Below are 15,453 nucleotides of genomic sequence, written 5' to 3'. Positions count from 1 at the left end.
ACTGGTACCACATATACTGAGTAATAAAAGTGTTACTAAAGTATTGTGATCCTCAAAGATCATTATCTCAGTTTTTTTGGTTGTTTGTTTTTTCCTCTCCAATCCCCTTGCCATACCTTAGCCATAGGGATCATTCAAATCTTATTTTGTCAATTTCCTGCTAAAAATCTTTCATTTGCTCTTTGGATAAAGTCCAAAATTCTTAACATATTGTACAGGGTCTTACATACCTTGAACATTCTTTTTTAGCTTTATTTCATGTCACACTTCCTCCTCTTTTTTCATGCTATGTTTCTGCCTATTTTCATTTCTTTCTTACTAGCTCTTCTCTCTTTGATTCCTGTGCCTTCATGCACACTGTTCCCTCCACCTAGGACATGTACTATTTTATTCCTTGCCTAATTAAAAAAATTTTTTCCCATTTTCATCTTAGAAATCAGTTCATTTAGGAAGCCTTCTCTTCTTCCTAGTTTGGGTTAGGTACTCCTTCATTTAGGACAAGGTACTTCCTTTTACTTTCAGTTGTCACTGCAGCAATTGTTAGTTTGCTTAACCCTATGAGACCAAGTGCCCTGCAAATTCACTTATTGCATTTTTAGTACTTTCATGGGGCCTGGCAAGTTGAATGCACTTCAGGTCTTAATGAATAAATAACTTCACTTAATTTAGATCAGTCTCTCTAAAGTAAGACTAGTAGAGACCACAAAGTATGAGCCCCTTTGACCATTCAGTCATGCTGTAAACCTAAAAGTTAGACTAAAAGTTATGATTTGAAAGTTGTAGAGTCTATTTCCTGAGGATACATACATCATTATGCAAACTTGGGACAATTTGATTCAATGAACTACTTTATAACATTTTACATAAATTATTCTTGGATGAATTAATCACATTATTAATGAACCATAAAAACCAAGTGTTGTATTCTTCAAGGACTGTCTCCATACTCATTGAGTGTTTTCCTGGCACAAGCAAATTAGTCACGGATATAATCATTTTCAGCACTTTCTTTAACTTGTTTTTATTTTCATATTTCTCTATATCATTTTATTGTTGCATTTGTAGTAAAGCCAAAAAATATACATTTCTATTTTATGTCTATTTTATATTGAGTTTGACAAACCTTATGGAAAAGTCACTTCTTAGTGTTTGTTGGAAACAAATACATAATTGGTTTAAAGATGTCTTACTGTAAAGAACTCTTTGAGGAAGTATATATGTATGTGTGTTTTTTTTCCTTACTGTTTTAAATTAATGAGGCAGTGTTTCTCCTGAGGAACTGGGGGCAGGGAGTAGAAAGAGCATGGCCTTTGTTTTGTTTTTCCTGAGGAAGAGGACTTGTAATACTACTTTCTCATGGTGTTGCTGGTAATTAGTTATTGTTGAATAAAGGATAGGTGTGAAACCTGCATGGACCTGAATTCTTGGCCTTTATTAATATGACATTAAACCCTTTCATTTCATAGAGCTATATGTGCATATAATTCAGACATAAATGATCACAAAGGCTAATTTTTGAGGGGCAAAATAGAATTGCCTATCCCATTTGCTTTGGCACATTGATTAAAAAGCCAGATGTTAAGAACAGATGTCAATGAGCTATTTTTCATATGCCATGGTTTACAGTTATGAACTCTTCATTTATCACCTCAGATGGGAATAGTTAATTTGACAGTGAGTGTTTTGGTTATTAGCCAATTTCAACATGAGTCCTTGGTTTTCGAAATCTGATGTACAGATATGTGATAAAAGACTTACAATGGAAGCACTGTTAACTTGATTTTTGTGCCTTAGCATTTACCAGCGTATATAATGCAATGGAAATGAATGTTCACTCTTCTGGTGAATGAGCATAAATTCAGTGTTGGCAGAGAAATAATGTAAATGTTATGACTGAAATACAGAATGGTTAATCCAATTGTAAATTCCAAATAACCAAAACTCAGACCCTTGTATGGGTGCATGGCAGAGTGAATTTTGCTTATTTTTTGTGTTTGATTGTAATAACAATGTTCATTAAAATATTTCTGGCCATGTTTGTACTAAATATGTTTTTGGTGTTGGCTTAAAAATTTTGCTCTACTATGAAATAATTTTCATATGTATAGAATACCATATTTCAAATTGTTTGTTAGCTTTATTGATAGAATAAATATTTTAAACCAGCCATTTACTATGATCTGCCAGGAAACTTAAGTAACAGACAAAATAGCATAATAATAATTTTTAAAAATATATATGGACAATATTTGGAAGATTAAAAACACTTTAGCATATATTACATCTTTATATTTTCACACCAACTTTGTGAAATAGATCATTATTTTTATTTTATTATTCCCAAGGCTGGTAATGGCTGGAGATGGTATTTCAAAATTTTTTTCTATTTTCTATTCTAGTTTTCTTTCTACTACACTTCACTCCTTCTACTTCAATTCAGAACTAAAAAGTAATAGTTACTTCAATCCAGGGGTTTAAAAATTTATCAAGGTCTCCCCTAGGAGATCTGATCATACTGCAAACAATTTAAGCCCTTGTCAAATCTTTTCCTAAACTAATGACTTTGATAAGTGCAATAGAAATTGGCTTAAATCACCCTTAACCAACTGCTGTGTTAACTGAAGTTCTCCATTTTCTCTATAACATACTGATTAGAGCGCATAGCATACTGAAACCTCTGCATTTCTGCTCGTACCACTTTAATTGTATGCTGGGTATGAGCCAGTAGTGTCTTTTCAATATTCTTTGTACCAGTTGCATCTGTTGTATTAACTGAATATTGCATAACCCGAAAGTGAACAGAAAAATAATTACTTCTATGAAAACTAAGTGGCATGTTTTGAAAGGTTAAATCAAGGTTAGTTGCAATAAAATTTAGTGTGTACCTGAAAACTTATGATTCTTGGGCGAGGGGCATTATAAAGTGCTGGAAGGCCTTTGCATTCAAGCTGCTTTGCTTTATTTTTATAAATTCTAGTTTCTCTTTCAAATGGCAACAGTAGATGGTGCATTTTGCATATAAGTGATGTAAGAAAAATGATAAAGAAACTGCAAATTGTTGACCAATTCTTCAAGAAATGGCCCTTTTCCTCGATGGAGAATGAGCAAGCATTTCTGTTTTAAATTAAAATTAAATGTTAAAGTTATAATTATATCACTTATGATTTCCAGATTTAACTTCCTTGTACAATGATCTTACCAGTGTCTGATCTCAAATATGCCAGTTATTAGGGATTCAGTTGTTTCTAAATTCCCAATATTGACTTATTAAATACCTGTTGCCTAACCCAGTGTCCCAAGTCACAGTGATGGCTGTTCATAGAGCGCCAGAGTAGACTTTCAGAGGTTTCAAAAGTAGACTTTTCAAAGGTCATTGTGTGAAATCTGCAAAAATAGGGAATCCCAACTGTGCATGGCAGGCAAGGAAGGTGAAGAAACTTCTGTGTCATGAGAGGACACATAGTACTACCTCACAGCAAACAGAAATGGTGAGGTTTTCGGCATCCTGGTTCAGAGTCCTTCCTGTGCTGTAAGGTTGAGCTTTTTGTTTCCACTCACATGAGTGGAAAGGACAGGCAATGCGGGGAGATTACAAGTGTGTGAATCCATTCTCTGACCTTAAAAGAAGTGGATGGATGTGCTGTGGTGAGGAATGAATGGGCTCAAAGTAATCATGTCAGTGGGGATTCCAGCTTAAGTCTTTTAAAAAAATATATCACTCTCATATAAAACATTTCTTTAAAAATTTTTTTCAGTCTAAAGGACTAAAGAAATTGGTTAGGATAAACAAAACAATAGTAAAATATTTTTGCACACCTTCAGTATGAAACTTAAATGCACACACAGATATTTCATATCAACTCTGGTTAAATCCCCTAGAACACTTAATGCTCAGTTATACATCTAAAACCTCTTTCGGTCTTTCTAGCACCTAGATATATGGCAGAGAAATGTTTATTTTTGCACACAGATATTAATGATGATTACTGGAGGGCTTAAAATTCAGATTATTTTGTTAATTTAAATTTGGCTCTCTTAAAATTCTATAATTCTGTTTTATGATCCAGACAAATATGACCTTGGAAGGGAAAACATATAACTTAAAATAAAATATAATACCTATCAGTTCTTAGGTTTTGTTTTTTCATCTGCAGTCCTTCAAAACACATTCCATTTCCATCCACAAGTTAATTTCTTAAAGTTGTCTTAAGAATTTTATCTGCATGAAAATTTTCAGTAACTACAAAGTAACTGGAAATTTCTCCAAAGATATGATTAAATTACCAGGAAAAATCTTACATACTTGGAATATCAGAATGATTTGGAGAAGCGGCCAAAATCTTTGTCATTAAAGCTGTACCAAGTACAGCTAGATAGTTTACGCCTTTTTTGTGCTTTACATTCGTCAATTTGGACAGAAAAATCCAGACTGTACACATATCTATGTGCATACTTAATGAGGCCGTGTTGACTGAATTGATACAGGATGAGAAGGGAGACTGTCAGGAAACATGCTGTTTCTTTTTTTTTCTCCCCAGAATTTTCTTTCTATTTGTTTGTCTACTAATTTAATCAAAATGTTCAAACAGTGTAGAGTTGGCCCTCTGTATCTGCAGGTTTCCCATCAGTGGATTCAACAAACCTTGGATCAAAACATTTTTTAAAAATCCAGAAAGTTCCAAAAACCAAAACTTGAATTTGTACTTGCTGGCAACTATTTACATAGCATTTACATTGTATTTACAACTATTTACATAGCATAGGCATCGTATTAAGTATTCTAAGAGATGTATAGATGATTTAACGTATAAGGGAGGGTGTGCATGGTTTACATGCAAATGCTGTACCATTTTATATAAGGGACTTGAGCATACACAGATTTTGGTATCTGTGGGGTGCCCTGGAACCAATCTCCCTTAGATACAGAGGGACGACTATATATGTAAATGAAATCAGAATTCATTGAGTAATTCATTTTTTTCCCTTCTTTTTAAGACTTTATTATTTTCATTCTTTTAAAGCAGTTTTAGGTTCACAGCAAAACTGAGCAAAAGGTACAGAGATTTCCCATCTATTCCCTGCCCCGACACAAGAACAGCCTCTCCCATTATTAACATGTTTCATGAGAGGGTACATTTGTTATGATTGAGGAATCTACATTGATACCATAAAGAAGTGGTTTGGTTTTCCAAGCAATAATTTCTCATTACCTACTGTGTACCTCATGTGTAAGTGGACTCTTAAAATTTTATGAAAAATCCATGTAATAATTGGAAAAAAATTGATGAGTATTTGGGTGAATAAAGTACTGAACATGCTTTCCTTTGGCTTTAGCATTAAATCATCAAACAACTTCTAAGAAACCATCTAGGTTTATGCAATTTAAGTTTTACAGAAAAAAATGATCTTTTTGGACAAATAGCCCTCTTCTACTGCATTATTTCTGTTATTTAATTTGGAAGGGTTGTAGACTTACAGGTTCAGTTGCCATCTTAACTGGAAATCTCGTCCATCAGTTGTTCTAGACATTTAGAACATTTTAAGGGGATATGAGCAAACTTGAAAATATATGCAAAGTAAGGAAGAAGTTAAGGAATTTAGAGACTAGATTATATTTAATAATCAAAGAAACTGAACACATTTCTTGTTGATAAAACTTCTTGTGAAGGCATGTCTCCAAATATCTGGAGGACTGCCAATTTAAGTGAACATTAGACTTACTGTTTACAACCCCAAAAGGCTGAGGGAACTAAGAATAAAGGAAATGCACAGGGAAACAGATTTTAATTTAAAAAATGACATTCAGTAAATTAAAATAATCCAAAAACTGAAAGAAATGCTTTGTGAAATTACATTGTATTTCCCTTTGTTGTATGAGAACATACGTTGTATAATTTCTATTCTTTTAAATTTCTTAAAGTGTGTTTTATGGTCCAGGATGTGGTCTATCTTGGTGACAATTCTGTGTGAAATTAAGAATTCATATTCTGCCGTTAGTGGATGGGCTATGGCAATTAGACCCAGTTGATTGATAGTGATGTTTAGATCATCTACACCCTTACTCATTTATTTATTTATTTATCTATTTATTTATTTATTTATTTAAAGGAAAAAAAAGAAATATGGGCTTTATTAAAAAAGTATATTTTCCATGTATCAAGTAGTACAATCATACAAACAATTTCATCACAAATGACCTAGGCAATTCATTTAAAATAAAATTAAATAAATCTTCAAGGGTAAGATTTTACATTCTAGCCAGTCCTTAAAAACTAAAGTCCCCTATCCTTACTCATTTTCTGCCTACTGAATCTATCACTACTGACAGAGGGGTGTTGAAGTCTCCAACTAGAGTACTGAATTTGTCTATTTCTTATTTTAATGCTATAAGTTTTTGACACGTGTATTTTGATGCTCACTTGTTAGATGGATGCAGGTATAGGATTGTTATGTCTTCTTGACACGTTGACCTCTTTGTCATTATGTCATCCCTGTCTTTATTCTTGATGATATTCCTTGTATTGAAGTCAACTTTGTCTGAAATTAATAGTTACTCCGACTTTCTTTTGATTAGTGTTACCATGGTATATATTTCTCCATCTGTTTACTTTTAACCTATTTAAAGTCATTTCTTTTTTAATTAATTAACTTATTTTTGGAGTTGAACATTTATTTTCTCATTAAAATAAAGTGGCATAGTGAGTTAATATTCCTGAACAAATGTTTGCCACCTAGCTTTATTGAAATTACCATTAACATTCTATTTTACCAATTCTATATAGTATACCTGAAGAAGATGAAGTTTTCTTTTTTTAAGGTTTTCATTAGTTACCTATTTCATACATAGTATCAATAGTGTATATATGTCAATCCCAATCTCCCAGTTCATCCCACCCCCCCACCCCCCTTGGTGTCCATAGGTTTGTTCTCTCTGTGTGTGTCTCTCTTTCCGTTTGGCAAGTAAGATCATCTGTAACATTTTTCTAGATTACACATTTATGTGTTAATATACTGTATTTGTTTTTCTCTTTATGACTTACTTCACTCTGTATGGCAGTCTCTGGGTCCATCCACATCTCTACAAATGACCCAATTTTGTTCCTTTTTATGGCTGAGTAATATTCCATTGGAGATATATATATATATATATATATATATATATATATATATATATATATATATATATATATCTCACATCTTCTTTATCCATTCTTCTGTTGATGGACACCTAGGTTGCTTACATGTCCTGGCTATTGTAAATAGTGCTGCAGTGAACATTGGGGTGCATGTGTCTTTTCGAATTATGGTTTTCTCTGGGTATATGCTCAGTAGTGGGATTGCTGGGTCATATGGTAGTTCTATTTTTAGTTTTTTAAGGATCTTCCCTACTGTTCTCCATAGTGGCTGTATGAATTTACATTCCCACCAACAGTGCAAGAGGGTTCCCTTTTCTCCATACCCTCTCCAGCATTTATTATTTGTAGATTTTTTAATGATGGCCATTCTGACTGGTGTAAGGTGATATCTCATTGTAGTTTTGATTTGCATTTCTCCAATAATTAGTGATGTTGAGCATCTTTTTATGTGTTTTTTTGGCCATCTGTATGTGTGTCTTCTTTGGAGAAATATCTATTTAGGTCTTCTGCTTACTTTTTGATTGGGTTTTTTTTTTTTATATTGAGCTGCATGAGCTGTTTGTATATTTTGGAGAATAATCCTTTGTCACTTTCTTTATTTACAAATATTTTCTCCCATTCTGAGTGTTGTCTTTTCATCTTGTTTATGGTTTCCTTTCCTGTGCAAAAGCCTTTAAGTTTAATTAAGTCCCATTTGTGAATTTTTGTTTGTATTTTCACTACTCTGTGAGGTGGATCAAAAAAGATCCTGCTGCAATTTATGTCAAAGTGTGTTCTTCCTATGTTTTCCTCTTAGAGTGTTATAGTGTCTGGTCTTACATTCAGGTCTTTAATCCATTCTGAATTTATTTTTATGTATGGTCTTAGGAAGTATTGAATTAAGGAAACAATCCCATTTCACATTACAACAAAAATAATAAAATACCTAGGAATAAACCTACCTAAGGAGGCAAAAGACCTGTACACAGAAAACTATGAGATGCTGAAGAAAGAAATCAAATATGACACAAACAGATGGAAAGATAGTCCATGTTCTTGGATTGGAAGAATCAATATTGTGAAAATGACTATACTACCCAAAGCAACCTACAGATTCAATGCAAACCCTATCAAGTTACCAATGGCATTTTTCACAGAACTAGAACAGAAAATTTTACAATTTGTATGGAAACACAAAAGACCCTGAATAACCAAAGCAACCTTGAGAAAGAAAAATGGAGCTGGAGGAATCAGGCTCCCTGACTTCAGTCTATACTACAAAGCTATAGTAATCAACACAGTATGGCACTGGTACAAAAACAGAAATATAGACCAATGTAACAGTATAGAAAGCCCAGAGATAAACCCATGCACATAAAGTCACCTAATCTATGACAAAGTAGGCAAGAATATAGAATGGAGAAAAGACAACCTCTTCAATAGGTTGTGCTGGGAAAACTGGACAGCTACATATAAAGTCATTTATTGTAGGCAACATACAGCTGGGTCTTGCCTTGTAATCCACTCTGACAGCCTTGTCTTTTAATTGGTGTATATAGATCATTCACATTTTAAATGATTATTGATATATTTGGATTAATATCTATCATGTTTGTAACTATTTTCTCTTTGTTGCCTTTTTATGTTGTTTTTCTTCCCCCTCACTATTTTTCTGCTGTTTTGAACATTTCATATAATTTCATTTTATGATCTCTCATAGCATATAAATTATAATTCTGTTTATACAATTCTTAGTGGTTGCCCACAAATTTGCAATATACCTTTTAAACTAATCTAAGTCAACTTTAAAATAATCCTATAACACTTTCATGTATTGCAAGTATCCTGTGAAACGCTGTTCCTATTTTCTCCCTCCCATTCCTTGTGACATTACTGTTATTCATTTCATTTATCCATATGCTATAATCACCCAATACATTTTTACTGTTTTTACATTAAACAGTTATGGTTTTGATCATTTACAAATGAAAAAAATGAAGAATTTTATATTACCTTCATTTATTCCTTCTCTGATGCTCTTCATTTCTTTATGTAGATCTAAGTTTCTATATCATTTTCATTTTCCCAGAAGAATTTTTTAAGCATTTCTTGCAAGGCAATTCTGCTGGTGATGAATTCCCTCAACTTCTATTTTTAGAGAAAAGTTTTACTTCTTCTCTAGTTTTGGAGAATCATTTTACAGGATATAGAATTCTAGGTTGATGATTTATTTTCTTCTAACACTTTAAATAATTTTTCTACTATTCCTGCTTCCATGTTTATGAGAATTACACTCTAATTCTTATCTTTCTTCCTCTCTAGGTAAGATTTTAACCCTCTCTGTCTTTTTTTTAGGATTTCCTTTTTGTCTTTGTCTTTCTGATATTTGAATGTGATATATTTAGGTGTGGGTTTTGGGGTTTTTTTTTTGGTGGGGTGGTATTTATACCCCTAGGTACTCTCTGAGCTTTCTAGATCTGTGACTTGGTGTCTGTCATTGATTTTGGAAATTTCTCTGTCATTATTACTTTTCACGACCAATCCTCAGAGATAGGATGGAGCCAAGTCAAAACCTGATAAAAAAGTAGAGCAGGAGAACTCCCAAGCAAATGTTGTAGCATTTTCCCAGCCTTGTTAGAGCTGGGAAAAGAGATTGCCTTGGAGTTTTTATGGGGGTTAGGGGATAGAGCCAGGATGAGGGTTCCTGTACATGGTGTGAACTTCCTACTAACCACAAAGTTAGGAGCACCTTGGCATGTCTAGATGTGGAGTAAAAAGAGAAAGAGAGAAATGTCAGGCTTAAAAGATGTCAGAAATCAAACAATGGAGTTAGACTCATTATTATATTACATCCTTTTTTTTTTTTTGGCCCATTCTCTTTTTCTAGTATTCATCTGTGTGTGTGTGTACGTAACAACTTTTGAAATTGCTATTTTGGATCCTCTATTCTGTTTTTTTTTCCATTTTTTTTTCTATTTGTATTTCAGTTGAGAGATTTCTATTGACCTATCTTCAAGCCACTGAGTTCTTCCTCAACCACATCAAGTCTGCTGAGCCTATCAAGAACATTCTTCATATCTGTTACAGTGTTTTGGATTTCTAGCAGTTAAAAAATTCTTTCTTAGAAGGACATATTGTATAACACAGAGAATATAGCCAATATTTTACAATAATATAAATGGAATATAACCTTTAAAAATTGTGAATCATTATATTGTACACCTGTAACTTATATACTATCATACAGCAACTGTACTTTAATTTAAAACAAAAAGTATAGAATGGTCCAAGGAAACACATAAAAAAATTATTTTTAGATTTTCCATCTCTCTACTTACATTACCCATCTGCTTTTTCATGTTGTCTTATTTTTCCATTAGCCCTTAAACATATTAATCATACTTGTTTTAAATTCTCTGGTAATTCCAATATCTGTATCATTCTCTGAGTCTATTTCTAATAATTGCTTTGCCTCTTTAGACTCTACTTTTACTTGCTTTTGAAATTTCTTGCATTATTTTTTGTTGTAAACTAGGCATGTTTTATTGGATAATAGAAACGGAGGTATATAGATCTTTAGTATAGGGATTTATGTTACTCTGGCTAGGACTTATACTACGTTTAATATTTGCTATAGTTATACATGCTACAGATGTTGAATCTCTCTAGTGCCTTTGTTTTTGTCCCCCGTCTGAACTTTGGGCTTCCTTATCAGTGTGATTGAAGCTCTGTCATCTCTAATCCACTATTTTTATATTGGATTCCTGTTAGCGTGGTAAAGTTTGGAGGAATAGGAGCATTCTATGATCTTCCACCTATGTATAAGTGTTTTAGTATACCTGTTTCTCAAGACTCTGATCTTGACAAGTGTTTCTTCAGTGATACAGCTTTATCCCCCTGACCCGCATATACCTTACTTTGATGTCAGCATTTCCAGTCCATTTCTTTGAAGGCTTAACCCCTGTTAATAACTATGTTTTCTTTTTTCCCTATGTTTCCCTTTTTACCCTACAGAGGGCTAGAGAGAGAGAATGTCCTTTTTTGACCTGGGTGAAGGCTATAGCCAAATCTTTTTCCTTGGAGAGTAGGCCTTTATTATGGAGAAGTTTCCATGCATTTCACAATGATTATTCTTTTATCCCTGCCAGAGCCACACAGGGTCTTTCTCAGATAGGGTTCTGGAGGTAAAGCCAATGAGATGGTGAGAGCTTCCCTTAAGTTTCCAGTGCCTAGGAGTTTTTTCCGCTCAAACTATTCCACACTTGACCTTCAGAAACTCATCAAAATTACCAGTTAGGTGTTCCTACTAGTTCATGGGTCCAGTAGTTTCCACTCCAGATATATTGATCTTGGTTGTGTCTCTCTGGATAATTCTGTCTCTCCAAATTCCAGGGTGGTAGTTTGTCCTACAACCTCATTTCTTGATGACTCCAAGAAAAGTCATTGATCTTCAGTTTGTCCAGCTTTTGTTGTTGATGTTGCGTAAACAGGAGTGATGACTTCTAAGCTCTTTACAAATTGGAGCTATAATCTGTTCCTTTGTTTTTAGTCACCAGAAAAAGTTTAAGATTAAGGAAAGTTTACAAAATTTATGTAGTTCATAAATAGTATAGGAACGTCTTCCCCATCTCAGGATATTTGTGTCTGGTTTCTCTTCTACCCCCAATTCTCTTCATTCTCTCATTTTCAGGTCTCCTCTTAAAAGTTTCTTCCTCAGAGATGCCAAGAAGATATGAGATGCTTTGGGCATAGACTCTTGTAGTTAACCTGCATGTTTTTGAAAACTAGCTCCATCACTTACTAGAGGCTGACCTTTAGCAAGTTACTTATCCACTCTCTGAGTTAATTCCCTCACTTGTGAAATAGAGATAAAAATAAACTCTTATCACATTAATAAGTTATTTAATGTTGATTCCTTAGAATAGTATGTGGTACATAGTTAAGTGCTCTGTGGGTGTTATGTATGTTTAATGAGTGGTCTACAGTGAGGATAACTTATATATCTCCATTGTGAACTTTATTTCAAATCTTTACATGGAATAATCAGCAATACCTTGATTTTATAAATTCTAACAGTTTATAGAACCATTATATTGATGTCCATCACTATACTTTTTATTCTGATCATCATAATCCTCTGAGATAGTTTGAGCAGACATTGCATTTCTCATTTTATAAGGACTTCATTGTCTTGCCAAAATTTCACCAGTAAGTAGCTGGACTAGAACTTTAGTCTATGCTTTCTGGCTCTAAGTATAGTGATTATTCCATATCTTGTACTGCCTCAGCAGATTTTAATGACCTCTTAACCATATTCATGTTGTAGTCTAATTGGTATCCCATTTTATTTGAGAGAAAATAGTGAAAATGAGAATTAAAAACTATTTTCCTTTTAGCCTTTAATCTTCCTTTAGCACTCTCTGTGCAGAGCTGAGGTTTAATTATTGTATTTTTTTTCTGATGAAATGCACCTTAAAAATCTCAACATTTATAACATGATGGTAATTATATGGAAAATGCAAGTCTAACCAGCATTTCTGTTCACAATACCAAAGAAAACCAGGGTGAATATTTTGAAGGAATTTGAGTTACTGTATAATTGTCCCAATTTTCACTTCATTTTAAATATGTGCATGTTATGTAGAATCACTAAAGATTTCACAAGTATTATATTAGATTTAATACCTGTGGTGAACTGTAATTAGAACTTACTTTCCAGGCCTGTGTAATTGTCAGTAGTTTACAATATTCTACATTTATGTCTGCTTTTGTTACCAAATGCTTTGCTATGTGTATTTGCCATCAGTCTACAAGTTAGCATCCAGCTATTATGGATTTCCAACTTAACAAAGGAAGTAATTATTACATGAATAAGGAATTGGTTATTAAATTATAGAAAAGTCCCATGATCCAATTATTTTATTTTTCATAAACTTGTTCTTAAATCTACTTTTATAACTTAAACTGCTTTTTTATGTTTTAAGAGCAGGAAACCATGCTACTGTTCAAATTATTAACTGACTCTGGATAGGTCATTTAATCTCATGCTACCAGGACAGCTTGTTCACGATCAATGGGGGACAGCAACACTGAACCAAATCTGCAAGCCAAGAAGAAAGTAGGGCCCATATCTTTGTCTTAATTCTGTCAAATTTGTCATACTTCTATTACACTTGAAAAGAGTTGACAAATCTGTAGTGCATTTTCCAAATATCACACTTAGCTAAGAACAGTTTATATCTTTTGGTTTTTCCAGTAAGGCACTCTAATCTGCTTTAATATTTTTGGCTTCTTCATCTCGCCTAAGTATAACACTGGGAAAAGGGAAATTCATAGTTTTAACAACTAAAATGCTCAGTTGTTTTGCCAGCTCTTCTTGAGAACACACATTCTATTTCCCAGCTGTATGAATTATATACATTTTATTTTAGAGTACACAAATAGAGATTTTTTTTTCATGCCTCTGTAAACAGACAAATTAAACAGCTATTCAGGATCGCTGAATCAAGGACCACAGTTCCATATTATTGGCTAAGTCTCTTTTGCACTGACAAATCACTTTCTTGTATTTACATTTACAATGAAAAATTTTAGGAGAAAAATTAAAAAAGAAAAAGAAACAAGTCCCTGTAAGATCTGGTAATGTTTTATTTATGTGTTTAAATTAATTGTTGAGAACAGTTTTTACTTCTCTAAAGGATAGGTGCATTCTCATACTTCATGAGATAGTGGATTTCAAAATGAGTTCCCAGGATTTGTAGGGTCATTGGGATGTGCCTCAGGGCTGCTGCAGCAGTGGAGAGAGAATTGTGGAGGGGAAATAATGAGTGGCATAGTTATGGGTTTTCCACTCTTATCTCAATCTGAGTAGGGGGTACTTTATAATATTTATTTTGTTATTAGAAAAAATAAGAATTCCACTGCTAAAACAGCAACACACATTTGAAGTCTCCTAGTTTTTTGCAGGTGATATTTGCACAGCAATGATTTTAAATGAACTGATATTGAGGTATACTGTGTCAGGAAACAACATTACAAATAAGTGTGATGACTTAATCAAGGACTTTTAGAGCTTCTAATAGGGAATAAAATTTTTAGGAAAATGATAAGGCTGAAAATTCACAAAAGGAACATATTATTTCATGTATTTTTTTGTGTGTGAGGATGTAAGGACACTGGAATTTCTATTCTGCAAGGAAGTCTGTGAACATCCAGTTGATCATTATTCTTAAGAATTGTCCAAGAGGTATAGACACCTAGATAGTGAATCACCCATAAATGTTCCGTCAGTAGTTGAAAGACTATTCAACTCTAAATACCCAGAAGAAAATACCTGATTTTCATCTTAAATTTCTAAAAATTGGAGCAACCACTGAATTACTGTAAGGTGAAGTTAAGAATTAAAAAAAAAATTAGTTCAATATTTGAAAAGTCATGTAAGAAATGTTACTTACTAGCAGAAGAATTGAATTATAGAAGTACAGATAGCAAGTCCATAAATATCCAGTGTGGACAATTTTCCTTTGTTTTTCTTTTTGCTCAAAACATTCTTTTGTCATACTTCAAACTTTAACCTTAAACTTCATTTTACTGTGAGGGCTGCCAAATTCTCTACAAGGCAATAGCTTATAGATACAGAGGAAGTATAAATTATTATCATTAATAATCCACCCTGTTCTTCCCCCACCTCATTTAAACTAATGGACCATATGTTGCCATTTTCTTTCAACTGTATCCAAGAATATTTCAGAACAAAAGAGGAGAAGAGATTGTAAAATATTATATGACCATGACCTCACATTTATTCTCCAATTAAGACAAGAAAAGTAATGATAACTCTGATACTTTTCATCTGTCTCCATAGAAATATTTCTTGATTAAAAATAGAGTAATCAGATTTTTATTTTTTAAGGTTACAAAGGAGAAAAATATTTTTGAAACTGTTTTAATGATTTCTAAAATTTAAAGGACAAACATCAACAAAACAGTAAGTCTATCCTTTATAGTGTAATTATGACGGATTCTTTTCTTTTACTACTCAAATTAATTGGCCAAGTTTTCATTTGTCTGTGAAAATCTTAAATATTTTATATACATTGCGAAGGCATATATAGTGTTGAATGAGTAGAACATGCTTTCCAGTCAGCAGGGAAAATAAAAGTAATGGAGTCCTAGCAGTTGGATGTAGATAATTGTCAGGAAATAACAGGTGAGAGAAACTGAGATGTAGTTTGTGGTAAAGAAGAATGGTGACTGATATAGGGGTTTTGAATGTTTCAAATCATATATGTCTGAAATTTTGGGGCCAAACCAAATAGACTCTTGAGGAAGAATTTAG

Source organism: Mesoplodon densirostris, chromosome 1, assembly GCF_025265405.1.
Source record: "Mesoplodon densirostris isolate mMesDen1 chromosome 1, mMesDen1 primary haplotype, whole genome shotgun sequence".
Classification (NCBI taxonomy): Eukaryota; Metazoa; Chordata; class Mammalia; order Artiodactyla; family Ziphiidae; genus Mesoplodon; species Mesoplodon densirostris.
This window is presented reverse-complemented; position numbering follows the sequence as displayed.